Source organism: Physeter macrocephalus, chromosome 7, assembly GCF_002837175.3.
Source record: "Physeter macrocephalus isolate SW-GA chromosome 7, ASM283717v5, whole genome shotgun sequence".
Taxonomy (NCBI): Eukaryota; Metazoa; Chordata; class Mammalia; order Artiodactyla; family Physeteridae; genus Physeter; species Physeter macrocephalus.
The window spans coordinates 7,352,922-7,367,472 of record NC_041220.1 but is presented as its reverse complement, the minus strand read 5'-3'; the positions used below and the strand labels follow the sequence as shown (position 1 = coordinate 7,367,472).

Sequence of the window (14,551 nt, the reverse complement as noted above, 5' to 3'; positions counted from 1 at the left end):
TACATAAAAACAATGGTCCTGAGCAAACATTATTGAGTGAATTTCAAGAGAAACCATCGAAAGGAATAGGCTTTCAATTGACAAAACACAGAAATGGGAATTCTGTTTAATTCCATCATCGTAGACTGTAGAGAGAGGGCTGAGGGTATGAAGAAAGTATGCAATGTGATTGGACGAAGTTCTAGGGACTAGATTCTTTGAAATTATTATCTGCAGTGTTTCCTCTCATATGCTGTTTTGTAAATTACTGTTTTCAATAAAACCGCTTGGTGTGAGTTAACACCATTTAAATACACACGTTGCACAATATTTATACGTAAAGCTGGATTTGGTAGGTACCGTGCAATAACTAAAATTTTTTAAATAAAAATATTACTTCTGTGATCTCATTAGAGTGGCTTTAGTGCTTAATTCCTATTTCACAGAACCATAGATCAAAACCATTAAAAAAATCTTGAGCAAACATTTGGCCTGACTTTCTCTTATAATTTTGGGTAACCTAATATTAGCTTCATCTTACAAATGTGTAGTGGCCCAGAGAAATTAAGTGACTTTCCCAGTGTCACTTAGCTAGTAAATGTCACTTCTAGGATTACTAGAAGCCTGGCTTCTGAAGGTAAGGCATGCTGTATTAGGGCAATAGTCTTTAGTCACTGTAACCTAACCCCCAAATCTCAGAAAAATAAAATATTTCTTATGTCATAGCTCATGTGTCTAGGGCAGCTCTCCTTGGAGGTTCACTGTCAAAGGTTCACTGATTATTCAAAGACTCCATCCATCTTTTTTTATTTTGCAGTACTCGGGCCTCTCACTGCTGTCGCCTCTCCCGTTGCGGAGCACAGGCTCCGGACGCGCAGGCTCAGCGGCCGTGGCTCACGGGCCCAGCCGCTCCGCGGCACGTGGGATCCTCCCGGACCGGGGCACGAACCCGCGTCCCCTGCATCGGCAGGCGGACTCCCAACCACTGCGCCACCAGGGAAGCCCCATCCATCTTTTTATGTTGCCTTCTTAAGTACATGGCCTCTTAGATCACTGACGAAAGGAAAAGTCTACGCTGTCCATTGTGCGTGAGCTGTTATGGAGCAACCTGAAATGTGTAGACATCCTTCCATTTGCCAAAACCTAGTCTCATAGCCCCATCTGAACTGCAAGGGAGGCTGGTGAATATCAGGAAGCCATGTGGGCAGGCAAAGCAGATAAGGACATCTCTGCCAAAGTCCACTCTTCTGGTCGCCAAACATTCATGTCATGTTTCCACTCTTTCGTTAAGAAGGGTTATTATTTTCCAAGAGAGATAACTAAAAATTCTTTCAGTCACTGGATTCAGTTCAAATTAATGGTCTCTGGTTATTCATTGCTCTCATCTAATGATGATGATGGTGAATCACCTATAAATAAATGATTTATATTTTGCAACCAGCTCCCAACATATATTTATACCCAATATGAAGGAGAGGAGTAGGAAGAGGGAAACCACAATAAACACTCACATTTGGAAAGAGAAAGAATTAAATGTACATGGAGGGCTTCCCTGGTGGCGCAGCGGTTGAGAGTCCGCCTGCCGATGCAGGGGACGCGGGTTCGTGCCCCGGTCCGGGAGGATCCCACGTGCCGCGGAGCGGCTGGGCCCATGAGCCATGGCCGCTGAGCCTGTGCGTCCGGAGCCTGTGCTCCACAGCGGGAGAGGCCACAACAGTGAGAGGCCCGCGTACCACAAAAAGAAAAAATAAAATAAAATAAAATAAATGTATATGGAAGTCAGCGGTGTATTCCTGCTGGACAGACGTTGTCAAGTCTCCCTGACCTCTAGGTCAGGGAGGATCCTTGAATTGGCTTTGACCCTGCTCCCTGGGAGATCTCCCTTGTCCATGCTTTTCTCTAGCCTCTGGATACGCCCTCTGGGAAGTTCTTCCTTTTCTATTATTCTCCTTGTCCACATTTAAAGTGCCTAATGAAACTTGTGTAGCCTTAAAATATTTTATTTTCCTGTTTGGGGAAAATTATGGAACCAAGAGTTGTTTTAAGTCTTCAGAATTTCAAGGCTCGTACTGCTGGAGTCATGGTATTTCAGTACGGCAGCCCTCTGAAGTCTGCTAGGGTTCTGATCTCTTTGCTCCCTGGTGGTCCGTGTGCCTAGCAAAGTTCGATCTTGGTTGCCCTTGATTTCCAGTTCTCCATGTCTCTATCTCAAGGTGATCGTATCTTGAAAAACGGGCAGGAGGACCACATCCTTAACCTCTTTGTCCAGAGATGCTTTGTTCAACTGAGAGGGTCCACTCGGTGTCAGCTCTAAAAATCATATTAGCCCTGCGTCACTTTATTCAAATGTAACTTTTCATTGGACCTTTGTCACTCAACACTCACTTCAATGGCAGGTCTACCAGTTGGGGTTTACAAGAAGTCAGGCATTGGGTCCAGCAAACCTTGAGACTTTCGGATTCTCTCTATTCCTGGTCAGATCTGCTTTCACACAAACCACTTAGTTCCTGAGCTCACATTTCTCCTCTGACACCTTGCTGAGTGTAGCTGATAGCAGTTAACGTACATTATTAAGTTCTGTTTTTCGATCTGTTTTGAGTGTTGCCAGCCCAGCAGGCCCAGGGTCTGCCTCTTGAGTTAATTCAGATGGAGATTTTGCCAATAGTTTTGCCCAAACATCATGCAGATAAATAGCTTTCTACCTTTGTAATCAGTTTCCTCCCTCCCTGTTGCTTAAACGTTAAACAAATGCCACATATTTTAGACTTTTCTTATGGTAGCACAGACTTTGGCTACTGATTTCTGTATTCGGATAGTTATAAAAGTTGGGATACCGTCAAGAAAACAGAAACAGGCAATTTTAACAGAATATATAATGTGAAAAATTATTTAATCTGCTATTGGAAGATTGAAAATGTCAGAAAGGTACACAGGTTTGGTAACTGCAAGAAGTGGCAACCACCCTTACAGAGGAGTTACACAGGGAGGAGACTAGAGCTACTCAAACCTCTAACAGGTTGATGGAGGGACCCCTCAGAACTGCACCCCGACTCTGAGGAGGGATGCTTCTCAGCTGATGCAGGAACCTTGGAGCTCAGAGGAAGGACCCTGAAGATCTAGGGCCCAAACCCCTGAAGGGGATGCATTGCTCAATCCTTATATATTCAAGTCGGGGGAAGGGGCTGGTGCAATAACGGTAGTTCAGGGAGTGTGAAAAAAGCTTAGAAACTGGACCCGCCTTCCACTGCCGACTTACGTCTTGTGGGATAACACTAACAGAAACAGAATCCTCTCTCTCCTCTTGTCTTCTGGTTTCGTTTAGCACTAGCATTGGCAGAACCTGACCAAGAAGTAAATGTCAAAGGAGACATCTGGTTTGAAGGCCCCCAGCTCCAGCGTCTCGGTGTAGAATACAGGAGAACGGATTTAGTGATATTAGCTTAGTAATATTAGTAATTAGCTTAGTAATCAGTATGGAAAATTAAGAATAGAAGCTTTGACGAACTCAGAAATTTCATAGGCTTAACATAATAAAGGTTTGTTTTCACTCATGGCTCAGTCTGATACAGGACATTTGGTCCTCAGACAGTGAATGCAGAGATCTCTGCCCCTCCCATCTCCCAGGGCTGCTGTCTTAAACACAGGCCTCCTAGTAGTGAGTTTATCAGTTAAGGGGTGGGGTATGAATGGGTGACTATGTAGATATCAGTTTAGGTTTGGAAGTGCTAAGCATCACTACCCTGATGCCGTTGGCTGGAACCAATGACATATCCCAGTGTATCTGTCAGAATCATGGGAAATAAGGTCTTCCTCTATGACCAGAATAGGGAAATTGAGAGCATTTGGCCAGCCTCTACCACAAATGCATTCATTCTTTGAGTGGTAGCAGTTTTGTCCTGCCTTTCCACTTTATATCCCCAGGATTTAACTATTACTGTCTGCTGTCACCCAGAGCATTTGAGGCTTTTCTGTACAAATCATGCCCCATCTAATGATGATAAGGAGGTGGGGGGAGGAGGAGAAAAAGGAGGATGAGGAAGATGTGGATGATGATTATTTGCCAGGAGCCTTTCTAACCATTTCACGCACATTCCCGTTTGTAATACTACAAGGATCCGATGAGGTAGGCATGATCATTATCCCTATTTTGTGGATAAAGAAACTGAGCTATAGAGAAATGTAAAATCTGCTGAAAGTGACTTAGGTAATGACTGGTGAAGCTCAGATTCCAACAGTCCAAGCAGTCTGAAACCAGAGGGCCGCTCTCCTGTCTCTCAGGTTGGGGGAGAAAGTCATTATTTGAATTGTATACGTTTGGTTAAATACAAAGATTGTAAAGGAGATAATAATACATTACAGTGTGTGACATAAACACAAATAGGGTCTTTTCTTTATAATCTCTTGATTACATGTGTCTGTTAGATTACTCTCTGCTCTGCATTGACTGACATATAAATATGACCAGTATCACCATTGCATCCTCAATTACGGACCTAATTGAAAAAAAAAAGCACTATTTTTCATCTATAATGCAGTTCAAACTATCTGCTTTTTAAATTCAGAAAGTGCTTTCTTAGCCTAAAATCCCTTAAGTTGAGTAAGAACATTGAAGGGTTTGAGAGATATTTATTAAGCAACCATCTTCATAGTTTTAACCTATGGGGTGAGGGAGCCCTTTGTATGACAGGCAGGGAAGAAACCTTTCAAATTTATTGTAACACAAGTTTACATGTTAAAAACGAAACAAAAAAATACCTTATACTGACCATACCCTTAAGCAATTTCTTGAATCAAATCAGAGTTCAACATTAAATTCAAAATGAGAGCAAAGGATATCATAAGAAATAGAAATAAGAAGGTGAAAGGTTTTATGAGGAATGGAGTTTTAAAAAAATATCTATGGAAGTCAAAATAGGGAGATCGAAAAATGCCATTTTAGGGAGTCATCAATGACTCCAGAAAAAATTACTTTCCTCTGATCAGTGATGGTTCTTTAACTATGGTTAGGTAGAAAAGAAGAACAAAGTGTCCCTCCATGTGTTAGATGAGGTGATTTGCCACTTTCATCATGTATGCATCAGCTCGGGGCACATTTTTCCAGGCTTCTGTGTACATGGTCTGGGATGAGGTACTTGCTGCTCTAGAAAAGACTGAAGATACTAGACAAGAAAGCTTTCAAGGAGAAGTATGTTTTATATATATATATGTATGTATACACATATATGTATATAATTATTTGTAATAAGACATATATTTATAAAGCTTTATAATTTTCAAGCAGTCTTTGTGTCCGTTGTGTCATTATAGCTCACAACCATTCTGAAACGCAGGAGTCCCCAGCCTCCGGGCCACGGAGCGGCACCGGTCGATGGCCTGTTAGAGCCAGACCGCACAGCCGGAGGTGAGCGGAGGGCGAGCAAGCGAAGCTTCATCTGTATTTACAGCCGCTCCCCATCGCTCGCCTTACCGCCTGAGCTCCGCCTCCTGTCAGATCAGCGGCGGCATTAGCCTCTCACAGGAGCGCGAACCCTGCTGTGAAGCGTGCACGAGAGGGATTGAGGTTGCGCGCTCCTTATGAGAATCTTACGCCTGATGGCCTGAGGTGGAGCTGGGCGGTGAGGCTGGCGCCGGGGAGCGGCTGCAGATACAGATTGTGACTAGCAGACGGGTGTGACTGCACAGAGACCATCACAAATCAGTGCCCTTGAATCATCTCCAAACCACCTCACCGCCTGGCCTGTGGAAAACTGCCTTCCGTGAAACCGGTCCCGGGTGCCAGAAAGCTTGGGGACCGTTGCTGAAATGCACACAGTGCAATTTAATTATTCATATACATAATGAAACAGAGATGCTGTGAAGAGTTTAAGTAATTCACTCCAAATCATAAGGACTCAGGACTTCTAATTTCCAGGCTATTTATATACCACACCCATTATGAGAAGTTGATAGTGTTTTTGGCATAATATAAGTGAAAATAGTGTAACTCAAAAAGGTGAAGTAATTCACCCCGGTGGCAAATCAGAATTTGTGATTCTGATTTCTGTCTAATTTTAAATCCCAAGATTTTTCCAACTTGCTGTAAACTCTTTCTAGGAATAATATAACTTAATAAAACACATTTTAGAAATCGAAATTTCAGAGCTTCCCTGGTGGCGCAGTGGTTGGGAGTCCACCTGCCGATGCAGGGGACGCGGGTTCACGCCCCGGTCCGGGAGGATCCCACATCCCGCGGAGCGGCTGGGCCCGTGAGCCATGGCCGCTGAGCCTGCGCGTCCGGAGCCTGTGCTCGCAACGGGAGAGGCCACAACAGTGAGAGGCCCGCGTACCGCAAAAAAAAAAAAAAAAGAAATCAAATTTTCAGCTACTGGACGACTAAGTACCTCCTTACATAGCCTGATAAGTATTTATTAATGAAGCAAGCCGCTAAAAAGATTCATGTTTAATTACGTCATAACCTTATTTTCAAAATAGAACAGTTGTGTTCAAGGTTAAAGTTCCATAGTTATTAAGCTTATGAAAAATCAGAAATTAAAATGATGCACTTTTATTTTTACTTCTTTTTGTATATTTTAATTGAAAAGCCATACCATCATCAGCTTTTTTGTTGTTCTTGTTGCTCATAGACTTTACTAGTATTTTCTTTGGTTTATATTAAACCAGCCCACTTGGACATTTGTGTAATATAGATGAAATCAGCCCCTGAACTTGAGACTTCTTCATCTGGGATCCCATTCTTTATGATTTAGTGAACAGTGACTGGATATCATACAGAAAATGAATGCATGCCTAGAATTTATGTAACTTTAACTAATTACAAGTGATCCTACCATTTCAAAGATAATATCACAAAAGAGCAAAATTAGATGAAAACATAAAAGAAAGTCAGGTAGAGCTTTTGCTATAGACAGATGGATATAACATCTTTTTCCTCAGTCTCTGCCAAAATTTGTAATGTTGATATCATTTGCTACTGGAAATAGCCATATTATCCAAGTCTAGTAGGTTGAAGTATTTTGTATTCAAAATTAACAAAATGTTTTAAATTATTTGCCTTCTGTGCGTAACTTTCAGCATGGTGTTGTTTGAATTGATTAGAGTATGGTGTATTGAATGTAATATATAATATTTAATCATTAAATTGGAGTGAAGAAATACATCCTTTTGATCAATGACCATAATATTTGATCCAAGTCAACTATCTTTATGCAAGAATGGTAACAACTAAAACTGAGGGAAAAAGGAATCTGCTTCATAAATTAGTAATATGGAGATGCTGTTCATTATGCAAATGAAGGAGATGAGAACAGGGAGTCTATGTGTACTCCTAATAGATCTAGATTATATGCTGAAAAGCTTCTTCTCCTAGATCCTTGCATGGCTAGCTTCTTCCTTCAAGACTTGGCACATCTACCATAGCAACTTTGACTGGAGCTACTCCTGATTTTCATCCACTGTGCCTCACCCATTCCCTCTCTACACCAATTCTGATTTTCTTTTTTCTTTTTAATAGATTCATCCCAATCTGAAAATAGTTACATAAATATGAATGCATGTTGGTTTATTTTCTGTTTTCTACACTAGGATGTAAGATGAAAAGGGAAGATCTGTCCTGTTTACCTCCGTATCCCTGGTGTTTGGAACAGAATAGGAACTGAGTAAAATTTGTAGAATGGATAAACAACTTGAGCAGACAGCATGAACTGAGAGAAAGCGAAATTATTTTTTGTTTATAAAATTCTATTCAGTACGATAGCTCATATTAAATCCCTTCTTACTAGAAATGCCAGTGCCTTAAAATACGGAAGAACTAGTCTGAAAGATCAAACAATTCTGAGATGGTTTCTATGACAAAAATACATAAAGTTTTGGAAACTGAAATCATGATTATAAAAGCTACATTCCGTTGGAATAAGGCTCCCCTTTGGTAAGAATTTAAAATATTGCAGATAGCTTCCCCAGTGCGTGAGACAATGAGATGTAAATGCATCCTTATTAAGAAAACACATTTACCGATTACGGTTTACCAGTCATCTTCCTTACTCTCTTTCTTTCCAATTATCCCCTTAGTCGATTTTTAGTCTTAGCAGGCTGAAGGAAATCATATATCTGCCTACAGCAAATGGACTGGTATTGCCCCACAAACATAACCTCTCTTAGGAACCAAATAAATGGTAAATAAAAAGAGGAGTTTGACTATATTAAATTTGTCATTAAACATATTGACTTATTTTCAATAGGTTCACCCTTATTTCTTTCAGTCTCTGAGCAAGTGGGCCAGCTTCTCATTGTGTGATAGCCTTTATACATTCTGAAAATAAATAAGTCAGGGCAGATAGAGTTTGCAAGGTTTTTTTAACCTCATTTTCTTCCTCCCTTGGATTCTTTCTTATTTGATCGTTTATCAGTTATTGCGTTTACTTGCTATTACAAAGCCTTTACTAAGTACTGCCAAAGGCAATAGTGAATGAAATCTAAATTTTTATTAGAATAAGTATAAAAAACAAAGGAGGGAAATGGCATAAAAGACATTATGCCTTTCAAGAGCTTTGATTTTTGTAAGGAAGTAAATCATTAAAAATATACCCCAGTGGTTTTTATGGAAACAGATTGGACTGAAGAATGCAAAGTGGGGGAGACTGGTGCCTCAAACATCACATCACAAAGCAAGGTTACATTCGCCGTGCAGCTTAAAGTAATGCATTAACTTTAATTGTATAGTTACTGAACAATGTCAAAACATGATTATTCACAATAGTAATGATTGATCTAAAAATGCTCCTCAGAGGAAGAGATCTTTTCCTCTACAGAGTAAGTCACGAGATCATATTCAGAGCTGTTCTTTATCAAAACGTGTCATGTCTTTCTGTTTCATTTAGATATAAATTAAATGGTGAGCTCCTCAAAAAAATGTTTAATTCTCAGTAGTAGTTTAATTCTACTGTCTGTATAGTATTTAGAACATACTGATTTTCCAATATACTGATTTAATTTTCTGAGACCCAATGGACATTTTTGTGTGTACCCAGATAGACAAGTGTGGAGTTGAGCTGCCTCCTTTCTCTCCACTCACAAGTGATACAGACAGCAAAGTTGTCTTCTTTGTGTTGATTTTTGTGGCAGTGTCGTCATGTTTTATAGCAAGGGACCAGGCAGGACACGTTGACGTGATATTTGTCAAGTCAGCTTGTTTTGGCCTCAGAATAAAAAATTGTACCTGGAAATAAGTGGAACATGTCAGAGTGGTCCTGAAGAATCCAGGCTATTTCTGTGCAACAATCTTCTTACTCAGTCTTCGTACTCAAATAGGATAGAGTTCATTTATAGCTCAGATACATTTATATCTCAAAACACAATTACCAATGACATAATAAGAGTATTTTTAATGCCTCTTCTATGATGACGAGTTTATATGTGTATCTCAAAATGTCCTGGTGACCCTGAAAGCAAGTACTGCTATTCTCATGACACCTACAGAGAAATGAAGATGCAGGAAGATTAGAAAAGTGGCAGAACAGGAATCCAGAGTTCTCTGCTACTTCATAGAGTGTATTTTGTTCATTGAAATATTTGATAGTCACATCATTTAATGTGATGATGCTTAACCTAGAGTAACTACCCTACTAATTCATCACTATGGTCATTGAAAGGCCTGATGAATGAATTGTTTGACATCCAGGGCTGTCCATTGTTGAGTTTCAGTTTGGGACTCCAGAGCTGTCTGTTGTCATGGAACAAAATAGGGGTAAGTAAGTCTCGGGGGAAATCGAGTGATGCAGAGCTCTCTGAATCACAGTTATCACCCAGCTTATAACGTGTCTTCATTTATGCATTTAACTACTCTGTACTGATAGTTAGCTTTGTGTGAAGCCCTGCACTATGCAATAAATATACAGTACTGAAAAAAAAGACAGTCCTTATCCTCAAGAATCTAGGGAAGAAAACAAATAAATGACTAAGTCAAAGGTAGGATAGGAGAGGGAGTAAACATAGGGCGTTCGAAGACCCCTTAGGTGACGCTGGTCCAGCTGTGGGAGTTCAAGTTCCCCGTAGACACTGAGAGTTGGAGATATGAAGAGGATGGTGGTGAGCAGGGACGAGAAGGGGCGTTCCATGACCCCGTGTAAACCGTTTATCGTGAAAATTAAACTCCTGAATTTCGTTTACTTTTAAAGACATATTATCTATTTTGTGTAGTTAGTAAACAGAACCATCTTCAGGAATTGAGTTAGAGAAATACACTTGACCTAACACAAGACTGTACTTCTGTTCCTGGTGAGTGTAAGGTTCTTGTCTCCTCACAGAAAGAATTCAGAAACGAGACAGGGAGGTTAAGAAAGTAAAGTGAGGATTTATTTAAGCAAGAATATGCTGTCAGAGGGAGAGCGGGCAGACAGGTGAGAGGAGCTGCCCTGGGTTTCTTGGGCAGGCCGGTTTTGAGGGGCATAGAAATGAAGGGGCAGAATGTTCACTGGGGAGAAGGAGTTTGGGGGTCGTATTCCCTGATTTGCATCCCAGCTCCACCTTCCCAAGCTGAGGAGGGATTTTTATCCTTATTTAGCTTAGATCAGAAGTGTCATGATGTCGGTGCATGATGGGTACTTCTTATCTGCAAGGCTAATTTTATTGTAATGAGCGCATAATGAGCAACAGGTTACATTCAGATGCAGGAGAGTCCCACTTTTTCCCACCTTTCTTTGTCTCCAGGACACTTATCTCCCCCAAAATTCATGGTTTCCTGTCAGTCTGAAGGTTCCTGCTTTTCTTTGTCTGCCCGTGGACCCCCGCTGTTTACAAGATGTGTGGTTTCCTGCCACCTGGCCCCTGTCCCCCTTTTTCTGATATCATATCTCGCTACCTACCTGCTGTAACACTTTCTATAGGCAGTGGAATTAACTAAATATTTTGGTATATTTTATTCAGCCTTAATATCCAATATGTTGTCTTATATATGCAGACTATAATAATTTGGTGGCCCCATGAAGGTAGGTTCCTTTGAGAGAACAGTGAGACTTCCTAGTGAAGAGAAGCTGTGTGTCAAAACACATCCTTTGGGAAGGAAACAAGGACATGTAAATGTACTTGTATTTGCTCACTTGGCAAAGCACATGGTGGGAAAACAATACAATAAAAGCTAATGTTTGTTGAATACATACTGTGTACCAGGCTCAGTTCTGAGCACCTGACATTTTAACAACCCATTTAATCCTTACTACAGCAGAGGAAAGCGGTAACTTGCCCAAGTTTATTTTGCTAGCAAATCTTATTCTAGAATCCATGCTCTATTACACTTTTCTATGCTGCAAAGAATATGCTCAGGAAAAGATAAAAACACTGACTTTATCAGAAATAAGCTTAATTCAGATTCACATTTAACTCTGAATTGGTTGCACACTTTGAACACATTTTATGTACATATATACATAAATGTATATATATTTTATATACATATATTGTATGTATATAATAGTATTCTCTAAGCAGTATATGTTTATATTTTATATTATATATAATATATATATTTTTTAATTAGCAAAACAGCCCTTATATTCCCCATTTCACAGATAAAAAAACTTAGGTTTTGACTAAATATCTTGCCCAAGGGGATCCGTCAGCATCTAAAATAGCTCAATTTAGTGCATTTTTATAGGAGTGGTAATCATCTCTTCTGAGTTTTTTATTTGCGCCTACTAAATGTTAAAGTGCAAATGCAAAGTAGTTTTAAATAGTGTTTAAAATGAATTTGGGGTGAGAAGCATACTTGTTGGATCTATATTTGAAATCACTGGTTGATTATCCTCACGTTCTAATAATTATCAATGACATTTCTGGAGGAAGGGATAAGGTTATTTAATAGATTCTCCTGGGTAGGCTTAATTCGTTTTAACTATTTAACACAATATCATCCAGTAAATTATCTGTTCTACATATGAAGTGAGTCCTTTAGGTTAAAAGCCAAAAGCAACCTTTTAGTTGATGGTCTGTTAAAATATTTTTATATCACCATAGTAATTGTCAACTGTATTATTAGGTGAAATAATCCATGAGTACAGCCCTGTGATCTCACATTAGGAAACCAGCAACTCAAATGCAGATATGGGGACTTACACACCCGGTTTCTGTGTGTCTGATACATCCTACGGGAATAAAATTTAATTTAACAATCCAGTAATTCTTTGAAGATAAAAATGAAATAGCTTTCACATTGCAGTTACCAACCGTCAACTTTCACAGACACAATGTCACACCAACCAAATGCTATTACACATATTGCAATGAGACTGCAAACAAAAATGGGTTGTCTTGTTTTCATGGGTTGAGTAATTTCACCTATGGAAATTAGACAAAGCAGCACTATTCACTGAGAGTAACATTGCTGATTTGTTACTGCCTCTCACTATGCAAGAATAAACTCAAAAATTAGTGCAGTCATATGCAGAGTGTTTTATCAAAGCCCAGAACCACATTATTCACTATATTTTCTGAAAAGTCTTAGGATTAGCTCCACTGCCACTGGTTTGTATTAATTCTTTTACAGAGACATATTTACACTTAGCGAAAGACATTTAAGAAAACGTTCTTTTACCCAGTCTTTATGCAGTGTATGCTTATCTTTGCCTTACTATAATACATTGATTTAGGGCACACAAGTAAATGCAGAGTAGAGGTTAAAAATACGTTTGCTTTTATAAAATTATTTCCAAATTTATTTTAAAAAATGATCTACTTTCTGATTTAAAAGGAATCAAGTGATGTTTTCTTATTAGATTAAAAGTGTCTCTTAAATCACCTACTTTTCTTTAAAAATAAAAATACTTGCCTTTCTTCTCAAATGTCTGTTTCCCTTTCAGGGTAGTGATTCACCCCCTTTTCTTCCTGAGATCCCAAAGAAGGAATATATAAAAATACAAAAATGAATAAATCCATAACAGCAAAAAGAGATTTCAACAAATTTCAGAAAAGTGGAAAGCAGAATTTATCTCCTTTCTGTTTCAGTTTTGATAAGTCATGTTTTTCTAGAAATATGGTAATTTCATCCACTTGATAGTAGATTCTGAAATTTATTAGTGTAAAGTTGGTCATTTTTTTTTTTTAACACTTACAGGATCTATAACATCATCTTTTCTTTCTGATACTGGTATTTGGGGTTAATCTCTTTTTATCATGGTATTTCTTGCCAGTTTTGACTAGTATTTTCCAAAGAACAAATTTTATACTTTGTCAATTTTATTTTATTTTTTCTTAATAGCTCTATTGAGATATATTTTAAATACCATTAAGTCAACCCATTTAAAATGTACAGTTCAGTGGTTTTTAGTATATATACAGAGTTGTGCAGCCATCAGTATAATCTAATTTTAGAACATTTCTAGCATTCCCCAAAGAAACTTGTAGCCATCAGTAGTCACTCAGCAGCCCTCCCTCCAGCCCCCAAGCCTTGGCAGCTACTAATCTACTTAGACTCTACAGATTTGTCTATTCCGGATATCTCATATAAATGGAATTGTACACTATGTGATCTTTTGTGACTGACTTCTTTTACTTAGTGTAATGTTTTAGAGTATTGTCCATGCTGTAGCACATATCAGTACTTCATTCCTTTTTATTGCCAAATAGTATTCCATTGTACAAATACACCACATTTTGTTATCCATTCATCAGCCAATTCGAGTTATTTCCACTTCTTGGCTATTGTGAATAATGTTGTTAAGCACATTCATGTACAAGTATTTATATGAACATATATTTTCCTTTTCTTGGTTAGATACAGGTAGAATCAATTGGTCATATGGTAACTCTTTATTTAACAATTTAAGGAACTGCCAACATGATTTTCATTGTGACGGCACCATTTTAAATTCCCACCAGGAATATATGAGGGTTTCAATTTCTCTACGTTCTCTCCAGCGCTTGTATTGTCTGTATTTCTGATTGTAGCCATCATAGTGGGTGTGATGTGGTCATGATTTTGATTTTTAATTTGCTCACTAGTGATGACGAGCATCTATTCATATATTTGTTAGCCACCCATGTGTCTTCTTTCAAGAAATGTCTTTTCAATTGTCTTTTTTATTACTGAGTTGACAGAGTTCTTTACATGTTCTGGACACAAATCCCCTACTATAAATATGATTTTATAGTAAAAATATTTGCAAATATTCTCTCCCAGTTTGTGGATTGTCATTTCACTTTCTTGGTGGTGTCCTTTGAAATCTAAGTATCAATATTCAGTTTTATTGCTTGCGCTGTTAGTGTTGTATATGAGAAATCACTGCCTAACCAAAGATTGCAAAGATTTACTCCTGTGTTTTCTTCTAAGAGTTTTACAGTTTTAACTCTTACTTTTAGATCTGTGAGCAACTTTGAGTCAATCTTTGTGCCTGGGGAAGTAGGGATTCACATTTATTCTTCTGAATGTGGGTATTCATGTAATCTACTTGTTTTAGCACCATCTGCTGCTAACTAGAAAGACTAAATAGAAAGAATGTTCTTCCCATTGACAGGCAAATGGATAAAGAAGATGTGGTACATATATACAATGGAATATTACTCAGCCATTTAAAGGAACAAAATT

At 38.7% G+C, this 14,551-nt stretch overlaps 1 protein-coding gene across 1 annotated transcript in view; it reads left to right on the top strand.

Moving 5' to 3' along the window:
• Nucleotides 1-14,551, top strand: part of MARCHF1 (membrane associated ring-CH-type finger 1) — a 544,235-nt gene that overhangs the window by 224,592 nt on the left and 305,092 nt on the right. The window lies entirely within an intron of this gene.